General features: G+C 37.6%; 1 protein-coding gene across 5 annotated transcripts in view; it reads left to right on the forward strand.

Moving 5' to 3' along the window:
- Positions 1–27,695, forward strand: part of PCLO (piccolo presynaptic cytomatrix protein) — a 439,326-nt gene that overhangs the window by 230,290 nt on the left and 181,341 nt on the right. The gene's annotated exons all lie outside the window — the stretch shown is intronic.

Below are 27,695 nucleotides of genomic sequence, written 5' to 3' on the forward strand. Positions count from 1 at the left end.
AATCTAACCTCAGGTAAGCCTTAGTCTCAGTGCTTGCAAAGGCAAAGAGTTTTTATATTTCTTTGAATAATAGTGATTAATTATTTTAAAAAATGCATTGGCATGCTTAAAAGGAGAAAGAACATGTATAGATATTTCAGACACATTTGTGAAGATATCTCTAGCTGAGCTAATCCGAAATGTTAATAATCAGGTATAGAAATACATGTATCCTACTTTAAAAATCTAATATATAACAGTAGGCTGTTGACAAATATGATGGGTCAATTTAATATAAGATGTTCAAATTAAAAGTTTCTTTAATTTACTGGTTTGTGAATTCTAGGTCTTCAAACCCTGAAGCTTCTAAATAGGTTTTTCTGAGACATTTGCTATATTTCCACTGGCCTGTGTGTATTAAACATTGGCTATGGGCTGAAAAGTATGCCATTAAATACGACTACAGTCCTATTTATAGGGATATAGACAACTTGATGGGCATATTTTAAAAATTGCAAATTCATGTCTGTTTTCTAGTTTCATGAGGACATTTTGTTATTACTTATTTTCTCAAACACCATGTCCTAGAAATAAAATTATCTTCACATGGGAGACAGAGGTCATAACTGTTAAGTCAGGAAACCACTGGTGCATTGAGATTTCATTCAGTTTACAGAGCATTATTTTTTCTATGGCTTTGTTTTTAGAATTAAATCTATTATGAGAAGCAACTCAGCTCTATGTATAGGTATTTATTTTTATAGCAGTGACATATAAATTCACCTGAAGAGTTGCTTGGAAAACTTGGAAAATGTGGTTTTTGATAGGACTTTCAAGTAATATTTATGGTTTGTGTCCTTAGAAAGAAGAGGTGTTTCCAGTTGGTGTATTATCATTTATCATCCAATTTAGTATTGATCATTACTTAATGTATGTACCTTAATTCATAAGAACTAGGTTAAAGAAGAAGTTGAAGTTGTCAGTATTTTTTTCACACTATTCACTTAAGATTTGGAAGTGTGAAATGAAAGATATAATGACTTATGTGGGTTCTATTACAGGTAATGATGCTGATTAACCATCTAATCACAAAAGAAGTTGGGTAGAATTACTAAATAATTTCTGACCCTGAAAAATCCTAGGTGGATTGAGCCTTGAAGCACAATTCAGTAGTTCCTTTTAGAAATTGGTCCCCCTCAGTGCTTTAATATGGAAGAATTGTATACCAACTCAAAGATACTGTTTTATTTCATGCACAAAGTAGACCATTTTTGTATACAGGCAATGTTTTGGGCACTTTAGATACTTTGATTTTAATATGTGAATTTTATACTTGGTTCCTTTACCCATTTCTAGACATGCTTTGAGTCTGTTTTAAAAACAAAATTCCTTCACTATAAGCATGGGTTAGTTGTATTGAAAAGAATAATCTTCTAAGTGATATTCATAGTGATATGGGTTTAAGAAGTTTATCTCAGTAGTTTATATACTGTTAATTTTCTCAGACTAGTGCAGTTGAAAAGAATCACACCGTTCAGTAGCCATTGAGACAACATAGCATAAACTAGCGTATTGTAAAATAGCATAAAAGAGAAGTTGTATCCTATATGGGATTCTGTGGTGAGATCTCCTTTTTTGGAAGTGTCAGGAAGTGTTTTGAAGAGGAGGTTCTGAAACAGGAGGGTGACATCTCTTTGGGACCACGAAGACAAAAAAGGACGTCCCCCTAAATGGAGGAAACACAATATACAAAGTTTCAGACTAATGAATAGATGGAAAACAAAGGGGAGGAAGAAGTTTACTGTAAACGAACCTGGATAAGTAGTAAAAAACATGTCACAGGGCATCTCTTTGCTGAGTTACTGTTTGGATTTCCTTCCCGTGGCCATCAAAGGCACCATCTTTTTTCTTTCTTTATGCTATTCTCTAGGCCCTGGACTTCCCCAACTTGTGCTTTCTTGACTGTCATTTCTCTAAACTGCACCTAAGGTGATTTTCTAAAATGTATGCCAGATTATATCACACACCCCACAGCTTAAACTCTCCAGCAGTCCTCGTCAAATTTGGAATATCTCAGAAATTTCTTAACAGGGACCCATGCGATCTCTTCTCTACCTGCCTCATAACTTCACTGTTCACTCCCCACGTTTAGCCCCTCCTCTTCGCTCTGCTCCAACCACTGACCTTGCCATTTGCTGGATGTGCCAACCTCATCCCCATCTCAGCCCTGTGTTGGGATCTCTCTCTCTTCTCAAATCTTTGCCTGGCTCATTCCCATGTACAGGTTTCTTCTTAAGTTTTTACTACCACAGAGAGGCTTCCCTTACCTCATTCTCTAAATAAATCTTCCTGGAACACTTGAACGGGTCAGTCAGTTAAGTGCAGGCTTCTTGATTTCAGCTTAGTCATGATCTCAGAGTCCTGAGATTGAGGCCCACATCAGGCTTCATGCTGAGTGTGGAGCCTGCTTGGGATTTTCTCTCTCTCCCTTTCCCTCCACCTCCCTACAATGCACATGCTCTCTCTCTCTAAAAATAATTAATAATAATAATAACAATATTAATAGTAAAGTACTGTGTTGTACTTTTTGTTTCTTTACAGGCAAATGTGGACTGTTTTTTGGTTGGTTGGTTTGATTTTGGTCCTCTTTATATATTCACTATTTTGTCTCACTATCTCAGAAACTTCTTGGAACACTTTAATTATTACAGAATTCTTCCTTATGGGTCAAATCTTCATCCTGGAGTTTCAGAACATTTATCTTAATGTTGCAATTTAGAACATTGGAGATTTAAATTTTATTCTGTTGCTACCCCATAGGAACTCAACTAGGTGGCATGAGATCCTTTCACTCACTTACAGTTGTTCCGTCATGAAACTTGGGTCACATCTTTGACACAGGAATTCTAAGGCAGAAGCATGGTTAGTGTCTAGTTAGTGCTTCACTGGCACTTTGAGTTCATGCTAAACCCTAGGATGTCTTTTCAACTGGATTAATTAAAATTAGCACTAATTAACATAAAAATCACAAAATAATGTGCACAATGTACATAACTGAAGCAGGGAATTATCTAAAGTAATTTTATGCAGTTATGTAATGTTCCCCAGTGTCTGTAAGAGTAAACTCTATCCTTTTTTATTTTCTTTCTTTTTTTTTTTTTAATTTCTTTTCAGTGTAACAGTATTCATTGTTTTTGCGCCACACCCAGTGCTCCATGTAATATGTGCCCTTCCCTATTACCCACCACCTGGTTCCCCCAACCTCCCACCCTCCGCCCCTTCAAAACCCTCAGGTTGTTTTTCAGAGTCCATAGTCTCTCATGGTTCACCTCCCCTTCCAATTTCCCTCAACTCCCTTCTTCTCTCCATCTCCCCATGTGCTCCATGTTATTTGTTATGCTCCACAAATAAGTGAAACCATATGATAATTGACACTCTCAGCTTGACTTATTTCGCTCAGCATAATCTCTTCCAGTCCCATCCATGTTGCTACAAAAGTTGGGTATTCATCCTTTCTGATGGAGGCATAATACTCCATAGTGTATATGGACCACATCTTCCTTATCCGTTTGTCCGTTGAAGGGCATCTTGGTTCTTTCCACAGTTTGGCGACCGTGACCATTGCTGCTATAAACATTGGGGTACAGATGGCCCTTCTTTTCACTACATCTGTATCTTTGGGGTAAATGCCCAGCAGTGCAATTGCAGGGTCATAGGGAAGCTCTATTTTTAATTTCTCGAGGAATCTCTACACTGTTCTCCAAAGTGGCTGCACCAACTTGCATTCCCACCAACAGTATAAGAGGGTTCCCCTTTCTCCACATCCTCTCCAACACACGTTGTTTCCTGTCTTGCTAATTTTGTCCATTCTAACTGGTGTAAGGTGGTATCTCAATGTGGTTTTAATTTGAATCTCCCTGATGGCTAGTGATGATGAGCATTTTTTCATGTGTCTGATAGCCATTTGTATGTCTTCATTGGAGAAGTGTCTGTTCATATCTTCTGCCCATTTTTTTAAAAGATTTTATTTATTTATTTGACAGAGATCACAAGTAGTCAGAGAGGCAGGCAGAGAGAGAGAGAAGGAAGCAGGCTCCCTGCTGAGCAGAGATCCTGATGCGGGACCCAATCCCAGGACCCTCGGATCATGACCTGAGCCGAAGGCAGAGGCTTTAACCCACTGAGCCACCCACGTGCCCTATTCTGCCCATTTTTTTTTATATGATTATCTGTTTTGTGTGTGTTGAGTTTGAGGAGTTCTTTATAGATCCTGGATATCAACCTTTCAGACAACAAAGAGAAATAAAATGTATCCAAATTGGCAATGAAGAAGTCAAACTCTCTCTTTGCAGATGATATGATTCTTTATATGGAAAACCCAAAAGACTCCACCCCCAAACTACTAGAACTTATACAGCAATTCAGTAACGTGGCAGGATAAAAAGTCAATGTACAGAAATCAGTGGCTGTCTTATACACTAACAATGAAAATACAGAAAGAGAAATTAGAGAATCGATTCCATTTACTATAGCAATTTTGTCCTGACCTAACCAAAGAGGTAAAGGATCTGTACTCGAGGAACTATAGAACACTCATGAAAGAAATTGAAGAAGACACAAAAAGATGGAAGACCATTCCATGCTCTTGGATCAGAAAAATAAACATTGTTAAAATGTCTATATGGCCTAGAGCAATCTATACTTTTAATGCCATTCTGATCAAAATTCCACCAGTATTTTTCAAAGAGCTGGAGCAAATAATCCTAAAATTTGTATGGAACTCTATCCCTTTTGTAGACCCCATCGTTCTGGCATCAAAGTCATAGCCTCAAAGCCAAAATCTATTTTCTGATAGCATTTATGTAACCAGGGCACCAGTTGACTAAGCATCTGCCTTCAGCTCAGGTCATGATCCTGGAGTCCTGGGATCAAACCCCACACTGGGCTTCTTGCTCAGCAGGGAGCCTGCTTCTCCTTCTGCTCCTCACCTCACTCGTGCTCTCTCTCTCTCTCCAATGCACACTCTCTCTCTGTTTCAAGTAAATAAATCAAATCTTTAAAAAAAGATTATGTAACGAAAGTTTTGTCTTGTAGCCTACTTCCTTTGACAAATATAAATTTTTAACTCGAAGTAAAGATGGAAGAAAATTCCTGCCTTTTTCCTTAAGTCCTTCAGTTTGTGCCTGGGAAAATTCTCAAGAGATAGAACAGAAATAAAGGCAACATGTATTCCTTCCCATGAGGTTAAGCTCACTACCCAGATGTGACTTAATAATGATGTATTTTCATCACGGTTAAGAAAGAGCACAGGAGGGGCGCCTGGGTGGCTCAATGGGTTAAAGCCTCTGCCTTTTGCTCGGGTCATGATCCCAGGGTCCTGGGATCGAGCCCCGCATCAGGCTCTCTGCTTGGCAGGGAGCCTGCTTCCTCCTCCTCTCTCTCTGTGCCTGCCTCTCTCCCTACTTGTGATCTCTATCTGTCAAATAAATAAATAAAATCTTTAAAAAAAAAAAAAAGAAAGAGCACAGGAAGAACTATGCTATATAATGAAAGGTAGTATGTACACAATGATTTTCTCACTTTTATTAGTGAAACTCTTCAACTAGAATGCTTAATGGAAGCCAAATAAATAAAATAAAATAAAATAAAGATAGAAAGTGGTATAGGATGATCCAATAACTGTCAGTAATGACTAAATGAGATAACCTTAACCACCTTCCCATCACCAAGTCTGGCAACTGTAGATCCTAGTCACATTGATGCAGTCTCCCTAGGTTGACATTTGACAATGTCTGTATGTCCTCAGCATGGGTTTGCCCACTGTCAGTGAAGAGCTTTACTTTATGATTTGGTGCGAATAATTCTCAAATCTCCTAGTAACCGTGTAGCTTTCATATTCTGTGGAATATATAATGTCTCTTCTCTAGAAATATCAGAGTCCTGTTCTCTATATGACCATTTTAAATTTACTCCTCTGGGTAAATCAACCAGAGCTCCAACATGTGCTCGGCATGCCCTTTATCTTTCTTCTATACAATGAGATTGATTTACATCATTGCTTCACATGATGAATAACTTCAGCAAGGAAAGTTAATATAGCATAGTCTCTACAAAATCAAGGGAGAAAGTGACATCATCCACAGGGAGAAATAGCATTGTAAATTCAAAGAATCTGTTTGGTGCTAGAAGGGGTCTAATTGACTCAGAAAATTTCTTGATCTTAAATAATAGCATTTTTGAGTGATTTCTTTAACAAAAGACATGTATTTCAGAAATAGCACAGTTTGCCCGTGATGATACATACATACCACTCTCTGCACTAAAATAAGCTACATTTCAAATGATATCACCTCTATGTGCCTTAAATATCCTAGGCTGAGTGTTAAAGCTGTTTTTTCTTACCCTTAAACTTATTGAACAAGTGTAGAGCTTTTTGAATAATAAGGAAACCTCCCTACTAAAATCTTTTTATTCTAGACTTTAAGCCAGAATCCTATTGCAAAGCAGATGGTAATTCATGAGCTGATTTTTACAAGAATATGTTTTGCTTCACTGATTGCTGTTTTGATAGCTATTTTTAAGATTTTTGGAACCCTTTAATATGTATTTCTGAAAGTAATTTCCATAACCTAAAGTAAAAATTTTTATTTCTGTCTATTTTATTTCTGTCAGAATATACAGAATTAAGAAATAATGACTGTGATGGCCAAGTATGATTTAAAAATTAATAATTAATAGGGGTTGCTTTTTATTACTCTTTTTGAAAAACAAGGTAAATCAGTCTGTTAAAACTGACTTTGATGAAATTACCTGTTTTATAATTGTGGTATTTATATGTGTCAGTAAAGATTAGTCAGGTATTAAAGATTGGCTTTATAAATCATAATTATTCTTTCTGTAGCTCTTTTTTCATTACTAATGTATTTTTCTCATGATACTTCTTTATGATTAAAATCTTGCACTTGAAAAATGTAGCTGTTTTAAAATTGAAATAGGAAATACTATTTTAAGGTGTTTTCTAAAATAAAAGACAATAAAAAATAATTTATGGGAGTTAATTGCTAGGATATAAAAATAAAACTAATGTGTGTACATATACATATTACATATACACACATTATATATTACAGATTATATATCACAGATTACATTTATTTCTATATTTTATGTATATATATACACACACATACACATAAATGTCAGTGAGTGAAAACCAGAAAGTTTTGAAGTTAATCTCTTCAATTTAGTGTTAAGTAGTTAAAATTGCTGTAGTCCATATGTAAGGATTGATTTTAAAACAAAGCTGGTTTAGAGTGAAGGAGAAAAAAAAATCAGATTATTTATAGTATCCTTAAACCGATGTCTACATTTCAAAATAGGCAAATGAGCGTAATTACAAGAAACACTTAAAATGTGCCACTTAAATATCTGGACATGCCAATTTAACACAGGGGAGTTATGTATTAATAGAGCATTGATTATTGTTGACCCAGCTTAAAAGCATAGAACATTATTTAACATTAATTAGCTTCTTAAGTATATTATTGTAGTATTAGTTTCTGATCAATTCACTACACTCTCTTTTGGACAGTTGTGCAATTTTTAACTGACTCTCTAATGCAGCTGCAAACATATTCTGCCAAATACATCCCTTCCTAACATACACACGAGCACTTTTGCATATTTGTAGGAATTTCTAAAAATTACTGATTATTTACAATTGTCTAATCTGCATTAACTTTGGAAAAAATTAGGAAGCAACTAAAATAGCTATAATATAAAAATTTGGTAATTTGATTTTATACTTTGAGGTATAAGGTATATAGAGGCATCACAATGTATCCTAGTAGTTGTGTGACATTTGTCATCATCATATTCAACATCAGAACACAGAAATCCCTCCTTGCTTTTGATGGCTTCAGTTTCAATAGTCAACCACAGTCTGGAAGCAGATGATCCTCCTTCTGAAGTATTGTCAGAAGGTCAATAGCAGGCTAATGCTCTGTCATTCATCTCACTTTATCCCATCATATAGGCATTTTGTCATCTGGCATCATCAGAAGAAGGATGAATAGAGTACAGTAAGATATTTTGAGAGAGAGGGAAAAAGAGACCACATTCACATAACTTTTTTTTTTTTAAGATTTTATTTATTTGACAGACAGATCACAAGTAGGCAGAGAGGCAGGCAGAGAGAAGGGGGAAGCAGGCTCCCCGCTGAGCAGAGAGCCCGATGCGGGGCTCGATCCCAGGACCCTGACATCATGACCTGAGCCGAAGGCAGAGGCTTAACCCACTGAGCCACCCAGGCGCCCCTCACATAACTTTTATTATAGTATATTGTTGTAATTGCTCTCTTTTATTACTGTCAATAATCTCTTACTTTAACTTACAAATTAAATTTTGTCACAGATATGTAGCTAGAGGAAAGAACAGTTTATAGTGTTTGGTACTCTCCATGGTTTCAGGTGTCCACTGAGGGTCTTGGAACATGTCTCCCGTGGAAAAGGGAGGACTACTGTCGATGTTTCTAATAGGTGTATATATGTCCATATATACAATATACATATATAAAAACTTCATGCTTTTGTGGCCTCATATAACTAATACATTATTTTCACATGCAGTTGCTTGGTTGAGATACAAACCACTTACTTTCTGTAGGCTTCATGTTTATTTTATGACACAGTCTAAACATGAGGAACCTGAAGTTCCATCCCCAGCCCTGGATTTAATAACGTTTTCATTTTGGTACTCTTCTGTATCGTGAATTATATGTAGAATTTGAATTAGGAGAGCACTAGAACAAGTGTGGTGAGGTAAAGAGAGTTCAATGAACTGGCTAGTTTAAACTATCTCAGTTTATTTAGGCTGAAACTATGAACAACAACGGGATTTTTAAAAAAATCTATTTTAACCTCAAGAGGAAGGTGCAAGGCATTCAAATGAAAACAGTTGAAAAATTCAACCTTAATGCTTGAAAACAGTATAAGAAACCATTAAGCTAGATTTTACAGAACAGCTTTTGCAGAATTTTTTTGGTTGAAAAAATTTTATGAAATGGCAAATAAAAACTGAGCTTTTTTCCTCTTGAGGAAATAAAAATTCAATAGAAATATAAGATTTGTAACAGAAGGTGATTATGCTTGTCTCTCTCTCTAGTAGCTGGTTATATATGTTTATGAAAAATTATATATATATATATATAAGCATTGTTTGGGCTGTTTATTAAGCTATTCTAGCTCATGAATAAACTGCTCATAGTAAGTTGAACCACGTTTTAATTTCTGATCTATTAGGTAGCATATTTTAGCATGACAGGAGCTAGGCAAGTCCCCATTGTTTGTTTTTCGATAAAGCTCAGCCCTAATCATAGAGCTGAATCTCCAGGCCTAGAAACTACTTAGATGGCTTAGTCATTTACTTCTTTGAACCTTGTTGTGAAATCTCTGCCACAAGTACTAATTACTGCTAATTGTAGAGAATTTTATAATACTTCGTGAAAGACTTGACATCACAATATTAATTTTGCTTTTGAAGTGAATAAATGTGCATGAATTTCTTCAGAGTGTCATAAGTATTAAAATAAGAGAAATGTTTGTAACAGAAAAAACAATGCTATATTTAGGAAAAGCTTCTTTGCTGGTGGTTTTGCTGTTCTTTCCTTTATGGTAGGAGTTGATGCCTATAAATGCTCACTTAAATGCAGAGCACTCAATAAGCTCAGGTTCTGTTAATTACCGATTTGGAGAAGTACCTAATCACCCATCCAAGTATACCACTATTCTCATGTAGTTGAATGTGTAGAATTGAGAACTGGAAAGAGAAGTTAACCTCTTAAAATGTCCAGTAAATATTTAGTAAATATATTGTCATATTCATATAAGCCCATGAATTTTATCTTATAGAAGACTGAGTAAAATATTCCTTGCCAATTTTTTAATTTGACTGCCTCCTTTTCTTTGTCTTCCCAAAGAATCAAATGGTTCAGCAGTTTATATGGAATAAGGACCATGGTCAAGTACTGTACAAGGAAAATTTGCTCTTTAATTTGTGGGGAGCTATTTCACCTGATTTGGGCTTATGAAAAATAAATATTTAATTCATTGCAAACACATGTAGATGAAAAGCAACTCTGAACTATTTTATTGCCGTGTTCCAAAGTTGTAGTCTAGGCCCAAGGATGGATAATCAATGAGAGAGAAACAAAAAGCAGTAGAGATTTCTGTGATTTTGTGGTTAGGCTTTTTAAGAGTCTAAACATAAAATACCTTTCTTATCCCAAGATAATTTAGTAGACACTTTACACCACTATTAAAATGGTCATTATGTTTTTCATGACTTTTGATAGATAGCTATTGAATCATTCCTCAAATTACTAGTGATCTAGTGCTGTAGAAGACATATCACATAAGTAAATCATAATTCCAGTATACTATGTACAGAAACGTAGCATAATTAGAGATTTACACTTCACAGTATTTGAAATTGAGTTAAGTTTGTTGTGAAAGATTGCCAATTAGGAAATATTTTATCAAAACATTGGAGGTCACCACCATCTATCTTTTGGGATCAATAATTGTTATCAATATGGAATAATTCTCAGGCAGGCAGTACTACCAAATTCAGTATGCAGGAGTTTTTAAAAATATTTTTAATATTAATATTAAATTAATATTAATATTAATATTTTTAATATTTTATTAGTCCTGTGACATTTCTGTCACATTCTGTCTGATAATCTGGGATGTACACACAACTTTCTGTTTTGATAACTGCACATGTGCCACCCTGTGCTGCTGTTAGGACAGCTAAGGCCACCCTATTTTGTGGGATTGCTTTGCACATCTGTGTGACTTTAATATTAAGTAAGGGGATGCTGTTCGGTGAATCATTGAATGCCCTCATGGTGTATTTATTAAGGGCTTCTACATGCTAAATGACATTCTCTAGTCCTACAGATGGAGAAAAATAGATGTTAAGTGATCATACCACTTAAAAACAGATCATGTCCATCTTTGCTTTAAATTGGAAAGATTAAAAATAAATAAAATGAAAAAAAAATTGGAAAGATTAGCTGGGGTAGTGATGGTTTTAGTAATGCATCCATGAATCTGGGCAAAACCTAAGGTACAACGACCTATCCCCACCCTGGAGGAAGCCAGGACCACAGGTTAGTTCCACATATCCAGTGGGTTCCATTTGGAGCTGGCCATCTGATGCCAGGTAGTATGTGGAAGTTTAAAGAAAAGATTGCTGAAAAGAAAAAGGAGAACGTGTATTTTACTTTTTTATTTATGTTTCTGTGTTCATATAAGTTTTCATGTTAATTCTTGGAAACTTTTATTAATTTTATTATTCTACTTCAGATTCGCCACATAAAGCATTTAACACATTTTCTGATAAGGAAATATAGTCATTGTCTCAGAGTGGCCTAGTAGAGCTGTGAATGATGCTTTGCCCTTGAAGAAGGAATCAGCCTTAGATCATGGTTCCTAGAATCCAGGGTGCTAGTCCAAAAACACTGTGTAAAAGTTAAATGAGAAAATAGGGGTATCTACATTCATTTTCCAATATTCTGTTGTTTTAATTCTCATGCTATCAAGTTTTCACTCCCTTCAGGTTATGTGAATGTTTTTATTTTTTTTTATTTTTTTTAATATTTTATTCATCTGACAGACAGAAATCACAACTAGGCCGAGAGGCAGGCAGAGAGAGAGGAGGAAGCAGGCTCCCTGCAGAGCAGAGAGCCGGATGCAGGGCTTGATCCCAGGACCCTGGGACCATGACCTGAGCTGAAGGCAGAGGCTTTAACCCACTGAGCCACCCAGGCACCCTGTGAATGTTTTTAAATGACTTCTTTGTTTCTCTTTATGCTCACCGATCATCAAGCCTTCTATTTTGCTGCCCCAATAAATTTTTGAAGTAGTAACTCTAGAGTGGTTTTAAATTTAGTAATAATAATGATGTTGGGAGATGAAAAGGAAGAGAAAAAGGAGGTCATCGGTAGCTTAAAATATTTTCTTTTCTCCTGGGAAAATAATCAAGAAAAACGTAATGATAAATGAAGCCATAAGCTAATTAAGAAATACATCTGCATACTCACACATCAATGTGTCTTTGTAATGAAAATATAGAATTTGGAAATATAATGTGTCTTACTTCTGAAACCATTATCATTAGCCTCACTTTAATTTTTATACCCTCATAGTTATTAAATATTTGATCTTACAGCACTGAAATATCAAAATGTATTTCTTTAATCCTTTAAAACAAATTAATCATTTATATATTGTTCATTGAAGGTTTTGTCATGGTCTAGGCCTCCATAGACTTTTAAAGACAACAACTCCTATGTTTCTATGTTAAGCTTGGTAAATTGATGGCTTATGTAATTTCCAAGGCCATGATTCGTAAAAGTCCTATCATTGGCACCACCATCCAATTAGATTTTAAATGTGTCTGTACAGAAAAAGGAGTAGCTTTGTTTGGGTGGGCTCTGGAACTCAAATGGTCCCTTAGGGAAAGCTCTCGTGTTTTGACTATGACACAGACCTATGTTCATGTGATTAAGAAGGGAGAATACCTCTCATTATTCTAATCTCTTATAGCAAGAAGAGCCAAACACAGTTGAAATTTTCAGGAAATCATGTGGCCACACCATGATTATCCTTCAGTGTATATAGTACTGTTTTAGTGAAACCCAAAAGTGAGGTTGGGTGGAATTGTTTAATTGCAAACAGTTGAGTCTATTTGTTCCTATGTAATAGTGTGGCTGGTTTACTAAATTTGTAAAAATTATGCAAAGGGAAAAACTATCATCACATTCACCTAGCATTGAGCATTTCAAATATGCAACAGAATACTGTTGCCAAAATTAGACAAAGTCTATAAAAGCATATTAGAGCATAATTACTCATGTGAGAAGTACATTTTATCATATTCTAGTTAACTATACAAAAGGTTTTGAGCGGTTCAGGGAGTTGATACAGTTTAGAAAGTTGAAAATTTTTATTTTCTATGATAGAAATAATAATGAAGACTAAAAAATATTATGACTAGTAGAGTTTATTATAAAACGAGGCATAGTATTTTTTTCAAATGCAAAAAGTTGTATCTTAGATTTTAGTATTTTTTTAAAATATTGATTTATTTATTTTAGAGGGCGGTGCTGGGCAGAGAGGGAGAGAAAGTCTCAAACTGATTCTGCACTGACTACCAAGCCTAAAACAGGGTTCAATCTTACGACTTTGTGGTTGCCTTTTTTCTTTTTTTCCATTTTCTTGATAATGACCTTCGATGAACAACAGTTTGAAATTTTCAATGAAGTTTCACTTGTCTGCTTTTTCATTTATTACTCATACTTTTGATGTCATCTCTAAAATCCAAGGTCATAAAGATTTACTTCATTTTTGTTTTCCCTTAAGAGTTTTATGTTTTGGGCTCTTTCATTTAGGTAGTCCATCATTTTTTAATTAATTTTGTATAGGGAATGAGGTAGATATCCAGCTTCATTCTTTTGCATATGGATATACACCATCGTTTGTTGAAGAGATTGTTCTTTCCGTATTGAATGGCTTTGGCACCCTTGTGCAAAATCAATTAGCCATGTATGTAAGGGTTGATTTCTGCAATCTCAGTTCTGTTCTGTTGTTTTATGTTCTTATACCAGTACTGCGCTGTTTTGATTACTATCGCTTTAAAGTTGATCTCATGGGCGCCTGGGTGGCTCAGTGGGTTAAGCCGCTGCCTTCGGCTCAGGTCGTGATCTCAGGGTTCTGGGATCGAGTCCCGCATCAGGCTCTCTGCTCAGCAGGGAGCCTGCTTCCCTCTCTCTCTCTCTGCCTGCCTCTCTATCTACTTGTGATCTCTCTCTGTCAAATAAATAAATAAAATCTTTAAAAATAAATAAATAAATAAAGTTGCTCTCATAAGAAAATATGGGTCCTCCAACTGTTTTTTCCTTTTAAATACTATTTTGGCTGATGGGGTCTCTTTGAAATTCCATATGAATTTGATAATGGACTTTTCTATTTCTACAAAAGAAGGCCCTTAAAATTTATTTTTATTTAAGTTCAAGTTAGTAACATATAGTGTAGTATTGGTTTTCAGAGTAGAATTTAGTGATTCATCACTTACTTATAACACCGTGTTCATCACAAGTATCCTCCTTAATGCCCACCACCCACTTAGTGCATTCCCCCACCCACCTCCTCTCCAGCAGAGTCTCCAATTCAGAGTCTCTTATGGTTTGCCTCCGTCTTTCTTTTTATCTTATTTTTTTGTTCCCTTCTACTATGTTCATGTTTTATTTCTTAAATCCACATGAATGAAATCATATATTTGTCTTTCTCTGACTTATTTCACTTACCATAATAGACTCTAGTTCTATCCACATTGTTGCAAATGGCAAGATTTCATTCTTCTGATGGCTTGATGGCTGAATAATATTCCATTGTATATATATGCCACATCTTCTTTGTGCATTATAAACATTGGGCTTCATGTACCACTTGGAATCAGTATTTTTGTATCCTTCAGATAAATACCTGGTAGTGCAATAGCTGGCTCATAGGATAGTAGTATTTTTATCTTCTTGAGGAACCTCGATAATATTTTCTGGAGTGACTGGACCCAGTTCTCATTCCCATGAACAGTGCAAAAGTGTTCCCCTTTCTCCACATCATCACCAACAGCTGTTGTTTCCTGAGTTAATTTTAGCAGTTCTGATGAGTGTGAGGTACTATCTCATTGTGGTTTTGATTTATATTTCCCTGATGATGAATGGTGCTGAGCATTTTTTCATGTATTTGTTAGCCCTTTGTATGCCTTTGTTAGAGAAATGTCTGTTCATGTCTTCTGCCCATTTCTTAACTGGATTATTTATTTTGGGGGTGTTAGTTTTGATGAGTTCTTCATAGATTTTGGATACTAACCCTTTGTCACATATGTCATTTGCAACTATCTTCTCCCATTCTTTAGGTTGCCTTTACGTTTTGTTGATTGTTTCCCTCACTGCTCAGAAGCTTTTTATCTTGATGAGGTACTAATAGTTCATTTTTGCTTTTGTTTCCCTTGAGTCCAGAGACCTGTCTAATAAGAAAAGTTGCTATGGACAAGGTCAAAGAGGTTTCTATGTTTTCCTCTAGGATTTTGATGGATTCTTCTCTCACATTTAGGTCTTGCATCCATTTAGAGTCTATTTTTGTGTATGGTCTAAGAAAGTGGTCCAGGTTTCATTCTTCTGCATATTGTTGTCCAGTTTTCCCAACACCATTTTTTTTTAAAAGATTTTACTTATTTATTTGACAGACAAAAATCACAAGTAGAAGAGAAGCAGGCAGAGAGAGGTGGGGGAAGCAGGCTCCCTGCCAAGCAGAGAGCCCGATGCGGGGCTCGATCTCAGGACCCTGAGATCATGACCTGAGCTGAAGGCAGAGGCTTTAACCACTGAGCCACCCAGGCGCCCCATCCCAACACCATTTTTGAAGAGACTATTGCTGCCTATTTTCCATTGGATATTCTTTCCTGCTTTTTCTGGGTTTTCGTTTCTATTCCATTGATCTCTGTGTCTGTTTGCTTAAAGTCAGGCATTGTGATACCTCCCACTTTGATTTTCTTTTTCAACATTACTTTGAGTGTTGGGTTTTTCTCTAGCTCCATACAAATTTTAGGATTGTATGTTCTAGTTCTATGAAAAATGTTGTTGTCATTTTGGTCAGGATTGCATTGAATGTGTAGATTGCTTTGGGTAGTATAGACATTTTAACAATTATTGTTCTTCCAGTTCATGAGCATGGAATGTTTTCCATTTCTTTGTGTCTTCTTCAGTTTCTTTCATTAAGTGTTCTTTCGTTTTTAGAGTATAGGTCTTTTACCTCTTTGGTTAGGTGTATTCCTAGGTATCTTATGGTTTTAGGTGCAGTTGTAAATGGGATTGATTCCTTGATTTTTCTTTCTCCTGCTTCATTATTGGTGTATAAAAATCAACAGATTTCTGTATGTTGATTTTATATTCTATGACTTTGCTAAATTCATGTGTCATTTCTAGCAATTTTTTAAAATTAATTAATTTATTTTTTTCAGAGTAACAGTATTCATTGTTTTTGCACAACACCCAGTGCTCCATGCAAATCGTGCCCTCCCTATTACTCACCACTTGTTCCCCCAACCTCCCACCCCTGACCCTTCAAAACCCTCGGGTTGTTTTTCAGAGTCCATAGTCTCTTATGGTTCGCCCCCCCTTCCAATTTTTTTTTTTAATAAACATATAATGTATTTTTATCCCCAGGGGTACAGGTCTGTGAATCGCCAGGTTTACACACTTCAGAGCACTCACCATAGCACATACCCTCCCCAATGTCCATAACCCCCTCCTCCTCTCCCAACCCCACCTCCCCCCAACAACCCCCAGTTTGTTTTGTGAGATTAAGAGTCATTTATGGTTTGTCTCCCTCCCAATCCCATCTTGTTTCACTTATTCTTCTCCTATCCCCCTAACCCCCCATGTTGCTTCTCCATGTCCTCATATTAGGGAGATCATATGATAGTTGTCTTTCTCCGATTGACTTATTTCACTAAGCATGATACCCTCTAGTTCCATCCACGTCGTTGCAAATGGCAAGATTTCATTTCTTTTGATGGCTGCATAGTATTCCATTGTATATATATACCACATCTTCTTTATCCATTCATCTGTTGATGGACATCTAGGTTCTTTCCATAGTTTGGCTATTGTAGACATTGCTGCTATAAACATTCGGGTACACGTGCCCCTTCAGCTCAATATGTTTGTATCTTTAGGGTAAATACCCAGTAGTGCAATTGCTGGGTCATAGGGTAGTTCTATTTTCAACATTTTGAGGAACCTCCATGCTGTTTTCCAGAGTGGTTGCACCAGCTCGAATTCCCACCAACAGTGGAGGAGGGTTCCCCTTTCTCCGCATCCTCGCCAGCATCTGTCATTTCCTGACTTGTTAATCTTAGCCATTCTGACTGGTGTGAGGTGATATCTCATTGTGGTTTTGATTTGTATTTCCCTGATGCTCAGTGACGTGGAACACTTTTTCATGTGTCTGTTGGCCATCTGGATGTCTTCTTTGCAGAAATGTCTGTTCATTTCCTCTGCCCATTTCTTGATTGCATTGTTTGTTCTTTGGGTGTTGAGTTTGCTAAGTTCCTTATAGATTTTGGATACTAGCCCTTTATCTGATATGTGGTTTGCAAATATCTTCTCCCATTCTGTCAGTTGTCTTTTGGTTTTGTTAACTGTTTCCTTTGCTATGCAAAAGCTTTTGATCTTGATGAAATCCCAGTAATTCATTTTTGCCCTTGCTTCCCTTGCCTTTGCCGTTGTTCCTAGGAAGATGTTGCTGCGGCTGAGGTCGAAGAGGTTGCTGCCTGCGTTCTCCTCAAGGATTTTGATGGATTCCTTTCTCACATTGAGGTCCTTCATCCATTTGGAGTCTATTTTCGTGTATGGTGTAAGGAAGTGGTCCAATTTCATTTTTCTGCATGTGGCGGTACAATTTTCCCAGCACCATTTATTGAAGAGGCTGTCTTTTTTCCATTGGACATTCTTTCCTGCTTTGTTGAAGTTTAGTTGACCATAGAGTTGAGGGTCTATTTCTGGGCTCTCTATTCTATTCCACTGATCTATGTGTCTGTTTTTGTGCCAGTACCATGCTGTCTTGATGATGACAGCTTTGTAATAGAGCTTGAAGTCCGGAATTGTGGTGCCACCAACTTTGGCTTTCTTTTTCAATATTCCTTTGGCTATTCGAGATCTTTTCTGGTTCCATATAAATTTTAGGATTATTTGTTCCATTTCTTTGAAAAAAATGGATGGTATTTTGATAGGGATAGCATTAAATGTGTAGATTGCTTTAGGTAGCATAGACATTTTCATGATATTTATTCTTCCAATCCAGGAGCATGGGACATTTTTCCATTTCTTTCTGTCTTCCTCAATTTCTTTCATGAGTACTTTATAGTTTTCTGCGTATAGATTCTTAGCCTCTTTGGTTAGGTTTATTCCTAGTTATCTTATAGTTTTGGGTGCAATTGTACATGGGATTGACTCCTTAATTTCTCTTTCTTCTGTCTTGTTGTTGGTGTACAGAAATGCAACTGATTTCTGTGCATTGATTTTACATCCTGACACTTCACTGAATTCCTGTACAAGTTCTAGCAGTTTTGGAGTGGAGTCTTTTGGGTTTTCCACATATAGTATCATATATCATCTGCAAAGAGTGATAGTTTGACTTCTTCGTTGCCAATTTGGATGCCTTTAATTTCTTTTTGTTGTCTGATTGCTGAGGCTAGGACTTCTAGTACTATGTTGAATAGCAGTGGTGATAATGGACATCCCTGCCGTGTTCCTGACCTTATCGGGAAAGCTTTCAGTTTTTCTCCATTGAGAATGATATTTGCGGTGGGTTTTTCATAGATGGCTTTGATAATATTGAGGTATGTGCCCTCTATCCCTACACTTTGAAGAGTTTTGATCAGGAAGGGATGCTGTACTTTGTCAAATGCTTTTTCAGCATCTATTGAGAGTATCATATGGTTCTTGTTCTTTCTTTTATTAATGTGTTGTATCACATTGATTGATTTGCAGATGTTGAACCAACCCTGCAGCCCTGGAATAAATCCCACTTGGTCATGGTGAATAATCCTTTTAATGTACTGTTGAATCCTATTGGCTAGTATTTTGGCGAGAATTTTCGCATCTGTGTTCATCAAGGATATTGGTCAGTAGTTCTCTTTTTTGGTGGGATCCTTGTCTGGTTTGGGATCAAGGTGATGCTGGCCTCATAAAATGAGTTTGGAAGTTTTCCTTCCATTTCTATTTTTTGGAACAGTTTCAGGAGAATAGGAATTAGTTCTTCTTTAACTGTTTGGTAGAATTCCCCTGGGAAGCCGTCTGGCCCTGGGCTTTTTTTTGTTTGGAGGTTTTTGATGACCGTTTCAATCTCTTTACTGGTTATGGGCCTGTTCAGGTTTTCTATTTTTTCCTGGTTCAGTTGTGGTAGTTTATATGTCTCCAGGAATGCATCCATTTCTTCCAGATTGTCAAATTTGTTGGCGTAGAGTTGCTCATAGTATGTTCTTATAATTGTCTGTATTTCTTTGGTGTTAGTTGTGATCTCTCCTCTTTCATTCATGATTTTATTGATTTGGGTCCTTTCTCTTTTCTTTTTGATAAGTCTGGCCAGGGGTTTATCAATCTTATTAATTCTTTCAAAGAACCAGCTCCTAGTTTTTTTGATTTGTTCTGTTGTTTTTTTGGTTTCTTTTTCATTGATTTCTGCTCTGATCTTTATGATTTCTCTTTTCCTGCTGGGTTTAGAGTTTCTTTCTTGTTCTTTCTCTAGCTCCTCTAGGTGCAGGGTTAGGTTGTGTACTTGAGACCTTTCTTGTTTCTTGAGAAAGGCTTGTACCGCTATATATTTTCCTCTCAGGACTGCCTTTGCTGTGTCCCACAGATTTTGAACCGGTGTGTTTTCATTATCATTTGTTTCCATGAATGTTTTCAATTCTTCTTTAATTTCCTGGTTGACCCATTCATTCTTTAGAAGGATGCTGTTTAGTCTCCATGTATTTGGGTTCTTTCCAGCTTTCCTCTTGTGATTGAGTTCTAGCTTCAGAGCATTGTGATCTGAAAATATGCAGGGAATGATCCTAATCTTTTGATACCGGTTGAGACCTGATTTGTGACCCAGGATGTGATCTATTCTGGAGAAGGTTCCATGTGCACTAGAGAAGAATGTGTATTCTGTTGCTTTGGGATGAAATGTTCTGAATATATCTGTGATGTCCATCTGGTCCAGTGTGTCATTGAAGGCCTTTATTTCCTTATTGATCTTTGGCTTGGATGATCTGTCCATTTCAGTGAGGGGAGTGTTCAAGTCCCCTACTATTATTGTATTATTATTGATGTGTTTCTTTGATTTTGTTATTAATTGGTTGATATAGTTGGCTGCTCCCACATTAGGAGCATAGATATTTAAAATTGTTAGATCTTCTTGTTGGGCAGACCCTTTGAGTAGGATATAATGTCCTTCCTCATCTCTTATGATAGTCTTTGGCTTAAAATCAAATTGATCCGATATAAGGATTGCCACCCCAGCATTCTTCTGATGCCCATTAGCATGGTAAATTGTTTTCCACCCCCTCACTTTAAATCTGGAGGTGTCTTCGGGACTAAAATGAGTTTCTTGTAGGCAACATACTGATGGGTTTTGTTTTTTTATCCATTATGATACCCTGTGTCTTTTGATTGGGGCATTTAGCCCATTAACATTCAGGGTAACTATTGAGAGATATGAATTTAGTGCCATTATTAGCCTGCAAGATGACTGTTACTGTATATTGTCTCTGTACCTTTCTGATCTACTACTTTTAGGCTCTCTCTTTGCTTAGAGGACCCCTTTCAATATTTCCTGTAGAGCTTGTATGGCGTTTGCAAATTCTTTCAGTTTTTGTTTGTCCTGGAAGCTTTTTATCTCTCCTTGTATTTTCAATGATAGCCTAGCTGGATAGAGTATTCTTGGCTGCATGTTTTTCTCGTTTAGTGCTCTGAATATATTATGCCAGCTCTTTCTGGCCTGCCAGGTCTCTGTGGATAACTCTGCTGCCAATCTAATATTTTACCATTGTATGTTATAGACTTCTTTTCCCGGGCTGCTTTCAGGATTTTCTCTTTGTCACTAAGACTTGTAAATTTTACTATTAGGTGATGGGGTGTGGACCTATTCTTGTTGACTTTGCGGGGGGGGGTTCTCTGCATCTCCTGGATTTTGATGCTTGTTCCCTTTGCCATATTAGGGAAATTCTCTCCAATAATTCTCTCCAATAAACCTTCTGCTCCCCTCTCTGTTTCTTCTTCTTCTGGAATCCCAATTATCCTAATGTTGTTTCGTCTTATGGTGTCACTTATCTCTCAAATTCTCCCGTCATGGTCCAGTAGCTGTTTGTCCCTCTTTTGCTCGGCTTCTTTATTCTCTGTCATTTGGTCTTCTATATCACTAATTCTTTGTTCTGCTTCATTGATCCTAGCAGTGAGAGCCTCCATTTTTGATTGCACCTCATTAATAGCTTTTTTGATTTCTACTTGGTTAGATCTTAGTTCTTTAATTTCTCCAGAACGGGCTTTTATATCTCCAGAGAGCGTTTCTCTAATATCTTCCATGCCTTTTTCAAGCCCGGCTAGAAAGTTCAGAATCGTCCTTCTGAACTCTTGATCTGACATATTACCAATGTCTGTGTTGATTAGGTCCCTAGCCTTCGGTACTGTCTCTTGTTCTTTTGTTTGTAGTGATTTTTTCCGCCTTGTCATTTTGTCCAGATAAGAGGATATGAAGGATCAAATAAAATACTAAAAGGGTGGCAAAGACCCCAGAAAAATGCGCTGTAACCAAATCAGAAGAGACCCCAAATTGTGGGGGGGAGAAAGGGGATAAAAAAACGTTCAGGAAAAAAAAAGAAAAAAATTTAAAAAAATAAAACAAAGAAAAAGTATATATATTTAGATAAACTAGTCAAAAAACATTAAAAAAGAAAAGGGTAAAAGTTTTAAAAAATTTAGCAGAAGAAGAAAAAAGAAAAAAAATTATACAATGTAATACTATGCAGCCATCAAAAGAAATGAAATCTTGCCATTTGCAATGACGTGGATGGAACTAGAGGGTATCATGCTCAGTGAAATAAGTCAATCAGAGAAAGACAGCTATCATATGATCTCCCTGATATGAGGACATGGAGAAGCAACATGGGGGGTTAGGTGGATAGGAGAAGAATAAATGAAACAAGATGGGATTGGGAGGGAGACAAACCATAAATGACTCTTAATCTCACAAAACAAACTGGGGGTTGCTGGGGGGAGGTGGAATTGGGAGAGGGGGAGGGGGTTATGGACATTGGGGAGGGTATGTGCTATGGTGAGTGCTCTGAAGTGTGTAAACCTGGCGATTCACAGACCTGTACCCCTGGGGATAAAAATACATTATATGTTTATAAAAAAAAAAAAAAATGGAGGTGAAGGCAAACCATAAGAGACTATGGACTCTGAAAAACAACCTGAGGGTTTTGAAGGGTCAGGGGTGGGAGGTTGGGAGAACAGGTGGTGGGTAATAGGGAGGGCACGTTTTGCATGGAGCACTGGGTGTTGTGCAAAAACAATGAATACTGTTACACTGAAAAAATAAATAAAATGGTAAAAAAAAAAATTGAAAAAAGAAAAAGAAATTGAATTAGCCGCAAGACTAAAGAATCATGGGGAGAAAGCCATGAGTTCCGTGCTTTGCTCTCTCCTCCTCTGGAATTGCTCTGCTGTCTTAGGAATTGAACCTGCTTTCCTTGATAGATGAACTTCGTCCTGGCTGGATATTTTGTTGCTCTTCTGGGGGAGGGGCCTGTTGTAGTGACTCTCAAGTGTCTTTGCCCGAGGCGGGATTGCACCGCCCTTACCAGCGGACGGACTAAGTAATCGGCTCGGGTTCGCTTTTGGGAGCTTCTGTTCCCTGAACGCTTTCCGTAGAGTTCCAGAGGATGGGAATGAAAATGGCGGCCTCCTATTCTCGGGCCCGGAGGAGCCGAGAGCCTGGGGCCCCACTCCTCAGTGCGCCGCCAGAGGACAGCACCCAATCACTCCCGTATCCCCAGCCTCTAGCCGCGCTCCGAGCCACCCCGCCCGCGACCAGTTCAAGGTAACCCCGAGCTGAGAGTTCAGTCCTCGGCTCTGTCGCTGCAGCCGGCTTCTCCGTTCTAATACCTGCGAGCTCTCCGACACTCTGACACCCCGATCCTTCTGTGACCCTGCGGGACCTGGTGCCACGCTGACCCCGCATGGGCTTCACCCTAGTTTAGCCTCTGGAGCAATGTCCCTCAGTGGAACAGACTTTTAAAAGTCCTGATTTTGTGCTCCGTTCCTCCGCCGCTTGCCGGGAGCCGGCCCCTCCCCCGCGGTCTATCTTCCTGTGGTTTTAGATTCACTTCTCCGCCAGTCCTACCTTTCAGAAAGTGGTTGATTTTCTGTTTCTAGAGTTGCTGTTCTTCTTCTCTTCGCTCTCCCGTTGGATTTGTAGGTGTTTGCAATGTTTAGATAAGCTATCGAGCTGATCTCCTGCTATCTGATGTAGTCTCAGCCTGCTACTTCTCCACCATCTTGACTCCTCCCCTCAGTTCTAGCAATTTTTTGGTGGCGTCTTTCAGGTTTTCTACATAAAGTATCATGTCATCTACAAAGAGTGAAAGTTTGATTTCCTCCTTGCCAATTGGTTACTTTTTATTTCTTTTTGTTGTCTGATTGCTGAGGCTAAGACTTCCAGTACTATGTTGAGCAGCAGTAGTGAGAGTGGAATCCTTGCCATGGTCGTGACATTAGAGGAAAAGCTCTTAATTTTTCCCTAGTGAAAATGATATTAGCTGTGGATCTTTCATGTATGACCTTTATGATGTTGAAGTGTATTTCTTCCATCCCTACTTTCTTGATTTGTGAATATTGAGCCACTCTTGCAGCCCAGGAATAAATCCAACTTGGTCATGGTTAATGATTCTTTTCATGTACTTTCAGATTCAGTTAGCTACTGTCCTGTTCAGAATTTTTATATCCATATTCATTAGGATATTGGTCTGTAATTCTCCTTTTTAGTGGGGTCTTTGTCTGGTTTGGAATTGAGGTAAGGCTGGCCTCACAGAATGAGTTTGGAAGTTTTCCTTCCATCTCTGCTTTTTGGAACAGCTCCAGAAGAGTATGTATTAATTCTTGTTTAAATGTTTGGAAGAAATCCCTGTGAAGCCATCTGGCTTTGCATTCTTATTTGTTGGGAGACTTTTTACTATTGATTCAATTTCATCACTTGTTATGGGTCTGTTCAAATTTTCTATTTCTTCCTGTTTCCGTTTTGGTAGTTTATATGTTTCTTGGATTTTATTCTTGGATAAATTCTAGGACTTTATCCATTTCTTCCAGATGGCCCAATTTGTTGGCATATAATTGTTCATAATATTCTCTTATAATTGTTTGTATTTCTGTAGTATTGGTTGTGATCTCTCCTCTCTCAGGATTTTATTTGGGTCCTTTCTCTTTTCTTTTTGATAAGTCTGGCTGGGAGTTTATCAATTTTGTTAACTCAGAGAAACAATTCTTGTTTTCATTGATCTGTTTTACTGTTTCTTGGGTTTTTTTTTTTTAATTTTTTTTTTTATTTCTGTATCATTTATTTCTGCTCTGACCTTGATTATTTCCCTTCTTCTTCTGGCTTTAGGCTTTATTTGCTGTTCTTTTTCCAACTCCTTTATGTGTAAGGTTAGTTTGTGTATTTGAGACTTTTCTTGTTTCTTTTTTTTTTTTTAAGATTTTATCTATTTGTCAGACAGAGATCATAAGTAGGCAGAGAGGCAGGCAGAGGGAGAGACAGAGAGAGAGAGGAGGAAGCAGGCTCCCTACCGAGCAGAGAGCCCAACTCGGGTTCGATCCCAGGACCCTGAGACCATGACCTGAGCCAAAGGCAGAGGCTTTAACCCACTGAGCCACCCAGTTGCCCAAGACTTTTCTTGTTTCTTAAGGAAGGCCTTCACTGCTATATGCTTCCCTCATAGGACCACCATTGCTGCATCCCAAAGGTTTTGGACTGTCATGTTTTCATTATCATTTGTTTCCATCTATTTTTTAATTTTTTTAAAAATTTCCTGGTTAACTCATTCATTCTTTACTAGGATGTTCTTTAACCTCCATATATTTATAGTCTTTCCAAATTTTCTCTGGTGCTTGACTTCAAGTTTCATAGCATTGTTGTCTGAAAATATACATGGTATGATCTGAGTCTTTTTGTACTTGTTGAAGCCCGATTTGTGACTCAGTCTATGATCTATTCTAGAGAATGTTCCATGTGCACTCAAAAAGAATGTGTGTTCTACTGCTTTAGGATGCAATACTTTGGAATTTTTTTTTTTAAGATTTTATTTATTTATTTGACAGAGAGAGATCACAAGTAGACAGAGAGGCAGGCAGAGAGAGAGAGAGGGAAGCCGGCTCGCTGCTGAGCAGAAAGCCCGATGTGGGACTCGATCCCAGGACCCTGAGATCATGACCCGAGCCGAAGGCAGCGACCCAACCCACTGAGCCACCCAGGCGCCCCTGGGTGCTTCTAATTTGGGGGGCATAAATATTTACAGTTATTAGATCTTCCAGTTGGTTAGAACCCCTTTGTTATGATGTAGTGCCCTTCAACTCTTACTACATTCTTTTTATTTAAAATCTAGTTTCTCTAATATAAGTAGCTGTCCATTAGCATGATAGGTGGTTCTGACCTCCTCACTTTCAATTTGCAGGTGTCTTTCGGTTTAAAATGAGTTTAATACTGATGGTATATGTTTTTGTTTTTGTTTTTAATCCATTCTGATTCCCTTTGTCTTTTGATTGACATTCAGTCCATTTTCATTTAGAGTAAATACTGATAGATATTAATTTAGTGCCATTATGTTAACTGTAAAGTTGCTGTTTCTATAGCTTGTCTCTGTTCCTTTCTGATCTTTGTTGCTTTTGGTCTATTTCCCCCTCAAAGGGTTCCCTTCAGTATTTCTTGCACTGTTAGTTTAATGTTCATGAACTCCGTTAGTTTTTGCTTGTCTTGGAAACACTTGATCTCTCTGTTTTGAGTGACAGCCTTGCTGGATGGAGTATTCTTGACTGCATATTTTCCCCATTCAGCAGTTTGAATATATTCTGCCCCTCTTTTCTGGCCTGCCAGATTTCTATGGAATCTGCTATGTCTGCCCATTTAGGTTAAGGACCTTTTGTTTCTACCTGCTTTTAGAATTCTCTATTTATATTTGTGTTTTGCAAGTTTCACTATGATATGTCTTGGTGTTGAACTGTTTTTGTTTATTTTGAGGAGAGTTCTCTGTGCCTCTTAGACTTGAATTCCTGTTTCCTTCCCCAGATGAGGGAAGTTCTCAGCTGTAATTTGTTCAAATAAACCTGCACCTTTCCCCCACTCTTCTTCCTCTGGGACTCCTGTGATATGGATCTTATTGCGTTTTGTAGAATTGCTGAGTTTCCTCAGTCTATATTCAGACCTAATAATTTTCTTTCCCTCTTATTTTCAGCTTCATTATTTTCCATAATTTTATCTTCTGTATCACCTATTTGATCCTCTCCTTCTTCCATCCTCATTGTGATTATATCCAGTCAGTTTTGTGTCACAGTTACAGCATTTTTTATTTTGACCTGACTAGTTTTTAGGTCTTTTATATCTGTATCCAGGGTTTCTCTGGTGTCTTCTATGCTGCTTTCAAGCCCACCTAGTATTCTTATGACTGTTGTTCTAAATTCTTATTTAGATATATTGCTTATATCTGTTTTGAGAAAATCCCTGGCTGTAATTTCTTCTTGATCTTTCTTTTGGGGAGAACTCCTCTGTCTTGCCACTATGTCTCCACTTCTGTCTTTTGCATCTTATGAAACCTTGTTATGTTTCCTGTTCCTGAGAGTAATACAATATTAAGAAGGGGTCATATGCTGTCCGGGGCCTGGTTTAGGAAGTGTTCTGGTGTATGGTGTGTGCAGTCTGCTGTTGTGTTTTGACTGCTCTTTCCCACAGGTTACTACCTGCAGAGATCCTCCTTGCTTGCAGTGGGGGACATTTGGACCATTAAGTAGGTATGCTTTGATTTGTTTGTTCAGAGAAGGCTGACTAAAAATTTAACAATTTTAAAAAGCCTGATCCAGGGCGCCTGGGTGGCTCAGTGGGTTAAGCCTCTGTCTTCAGTTCAGGTCATGATCTCAGGGTCCTAGGATTTAGCCCCACATCTGGCTCTCTGCTCAGCAGGGAGCCTGCTTCCCCCTCTCTCTGCCTGCCTCTCTGCCTGCTTGTGATCTCTCTCTGTCAAATAAATAAATAAAAATCTTTAAAAAGCCTGATCCAAGAAAAAAGGGAAAGGAACAGACAACAGAAAACTCACAGCACAGCATCCTTCACCATTCTGTCCTAGAAAAGCACTCATTGGGCTGTGCAGGTGCCTGGAGTCTATGGTGAAGCACAGCAAAAAGTTGTGACCAGGTTATCTGCCCTCTGTACATGCCTCTGTCCTGTGCTGTTGAGAGACCACTCATGGCACTCGGCAGGCCTTTTGTCCTTGGAGTGGCTATATACCGTATTCCAAATGTACTTCAAGAAGGAGCATCTTCTTTTCCAGTGTGACCCAGGCAGTCTCCACACCACTGCATCCTTCACGAATCCTATATGCTCCCCCTCTCCTGCTTTCTTCCTCTCTCCCCGACTTTTGTCCACAAAAAGGGCCCCCTCTCCTCTGCAGCACCATGGCTTTTCTCTCCCCCCAGTTCATGGCTCTGAACTTCACGTCTGCCATATTCTCTCCTTCCGGTTATGCAAATTCTTTTCCTAATCTTCAGATCAATTTCCTAGTTGTTAAAAATGATTTGATGTTGATCTAGCTGTGTTCAAAGGCTGAGGCAAGCTCAGCATTCTCCTACTACTCTGCCATCTTAACTCCTCCCTCTCCTGGGATTTTGATAGAACTTGCAGTAAATCTGTTGATTACTTTGGGTAGTATTGCCATCTTAACCTTATGTTAATTCTTCCAATCCATGAACATAGACTATCATTCCATTTATATAGCTATCTTTTTTTCAGCAATGTTTTATAATTTTTAATATACTAAAAAGCATACTAATAAGTCTTTCATCTTTT

The sequence above is a fragment of the Meles meles genome, chromosome 10 (assembly GCF_922984935.1).
Source record: "Meles meles chromosome 10, mMelMel3.1 paternal haplotype, whole genome shotgun sequence".
In the NCBI taxonomy this organism is placed as follows: Eukaryota; Metazoa; Chordata; class Mammalia; order Carnivora; family Mustelidae; genus Meles; species Meles meles.